This window comes from Pinus tabuliformis, chromosome 8 (assembly GCF_031772625.1).
Source record: "Pinus tabuliformis cultivar Carrire ecotype Pingquan chromosome 8, CPIR1, whole genome shotgun sequence".
Lineage (NCBI taxonomy): Eukaryota > Viridiplantae > Streptophyta > Pinopsida > Pinales > Pinaceae > Pinus > Pinus tabuliformis.
The window spans coordinates 784,143,767-784,146,663 of NC_142294.1; positions in this window are offsets into that span (position 1 = coordinate 784,143,767).

Genomic DNA, 2,897 nt, shown 5'->3' on the forward strand with positions numbered 1-2,897 from the left:
TTACTTCTAAATTTGGTATGTTGCCTGTAGTAGAACACTTTGACTTCTAAAATTTGTTTGTAATCTCTGTTGTTTGAAACCTATGAAATGAGAAGATTGGGAGGAACTTCTGTCACAACTGAAGTTCACAAGTTTTCCTGAGTGGAACTGTGTGCTCATCTTTGAGAAAATGACTGCAACTAATCCTGCATATGCTGCAATTTCTGAAGCTGCTATCTCTCAATCTGCTACCTCGAAAGTCACATGGATGGAAGCTATGCCATCTATGCCTGCAGTGTTGAAGTCGCCTAGGCCTAAACCATCCGTTGCTAAGGAGAAACAGAAGAAACAGAGGTTGTACCAGTGAGGCAGTCATTGAGGAAGAACCTTGTGGAGGTTTGGAAGACAGGGAAGGTTGACAAGGAAAAATAACCATACAAACCCTTGGATCTTGACAAAGAGGATATTCATGACATGGTTGAAGATTTCGATGCTGAGGAGGGTGAGCCTATCACTAGGGCAAAGAGAATGTCCCAAAAGATCCCGATTCTGGGAAAAGGGTGAAGAGAAGGTCTTGAAAGATCCCGATTCTGGAAAAAAGGCAAAGAGAAGGTCCCGAAAGATCCCGATTCTGGCAAGTTTATGGTCTCTACACCACTATTACCGAAAAAGTTCCATTTTAGGCACGTAGTTAGGATGCATTCCCGCACTCAAAATGGAGGACTGGGATCTAGTTGACCATGATAAGTTCCTGCACTTGGTGACAAACAAATATTTGGTGAAGATATACTATGAGGAGACTAGAGTCACGCGACTAGAGACGATGAAGTGGGTTGTGGGGGTTGAAAAAGGTAGGTTGTTGAATATGTTGTGGCTACCACACTTTAGCCGAACCATTATCAACAAGGTGTGTGTATGCCAATTTCTTACATTGGTGCATGATGGGTGTCTCTTGCTGGGAGAGCCCATCCCCATCATAGATATGTTGATCCACTGTATCACAAGGTCGCCCTACCAAGGGTTGGATCCTTCCAAAGAGTTTGGAGGTAAGAGTCAAGAGAAACAAATCGTGGACAAAATGAAACGTGAGTATGGCTTAGTGAAGAAATCACACAGATACTCTATCTGTTCCATCACCGATAGGGCAGTGCAGTTTTCTGCCTAGATATTGTCTTGCAAGATTATGAGAAAGTTCCACATGGATGAGGTGCCAGCATCAGTCATTTTATTGGTTTCACAATGCGTGAAGGGGGTGCAGTACAACTGGCGCATTACTTCTACAAAGATTTCCTGTTGAATTTCCACAAAACACAGGGCGATGGCAAGGCATTCCTTTATGCTTGGCTATTGTTAATGATTTCCCTCATCGCATGGAGGCTCCTAGAGGAGAGACAGTTCCCTCCATAGGGTGAAATGATGGTTTTTTGGAGGCTGTGAAGTTCGTTTCGCTATGGGCAACGAAGGACCCAGTGAGGGCAATGGAGACGAAAGTATTTTTGGTGTTCGTCGAGATGGAGTTGTTATCGTTCTATGATTTTGAAGATTGGCAAGACAAAAGTCACAAAAGATACATCAAACCACTTATGAGTCTAGGACCTAGCCTTCTCGAACTTGGAGAGGGCTCTCTCTATGTAATTATTATTTAACTTTGTTTTTAGTGCTATAATGTTTTAGGCTAGATATTAAGAATAAAATATTTGTTTGTTTGTTTGTTCATTTGGTTGGGGAAAAGGTCATTTTTTCAATATTTTCCATTGGGCTATGGAGTCACAGGCTGGTTGGTAGCATCAATCTTACAGAGCGTTTGCAGGGAAAGGTAACTATCCCTACTAGATCTTTAAAGCAGAGTGATAAATGGGATGACAGAAAAATGATACCAGTTAGGATTAAAAAGCATTTAAGTATTTTTTAATCATACATCAGAGGAAAACATATAGATTGTAAACATAGATAACAGTAAGGTGCTCCAACAACATATCTTAAACTATAATTTCTGCTTCACAATAAGCATGAAAGATGCATGGATGGATAAACAAAAAAACATTAAACATAGAAGGAAAGACATCACCGGGTCAAAACAGATCAAGTATCCTGTAAACTGTCCTTTTTATTAATGCTCCAGCTTAAAATTACAATGCTCCAAATAGAAAAATCATTTCAATGACTAGGGTCCAACCCCTAATACTCCCAATTCATGGAGTATTTTAAAAAAAAACTACAATGGATTGCCTTGTACACTTGGCAATCTATTATTTATTACAATGAAGGAAAAACTGACTAATGTAGCCAAGGAGTGGCCACGCTGAGAAAATTGGGATAGGTGTCCCTCTTTTCTGGGATGTTGTTTCCTGAAGTATTAATTTGACTGGAGTGGTTCTGCTAACGTGGCTGGTGCTGACTCATGCCTGTATGGTCACTCTAGTCATCCTTGTCTCGTTCTTCCTGGTAGTCACATAAGTCACTCCACACTTCCCCCTATGGGATCTTGATCTTGGTTAATCTTCGATAAACCTCATCATCATCAGTGTATTTGGCAAACGATGGCTTGATAAAAAACACATGCTTCAACTCATGTTCAATGTAAATTTGATTGCTAATTGCTTCTAGTAAAGCCTTTCTTGTTATGCTATCTTTGATGTTGCATAGATTTCCAGCATCTGTGGCTATGCCCTATAATTTCTTGACATAATCCCCTCTATCCATGAGTTTTTCATTTATAAAAAATAGAGAGGGAAGGTCTTTTTTATGTAGAGGCTACATTCTGTTAAAAGGCCTGTTGAATGTTAGCTCTAGAACTGAGCATTTTTCTTGAAGCTACACATTTAAACTTTTCTTTGTCGACACCTTTTTGACTTGTAGTATTGTCTCTATCCTATCTGCTACTCCCAATTCTTCTAGCTCATTTTTTTCCTTGCATT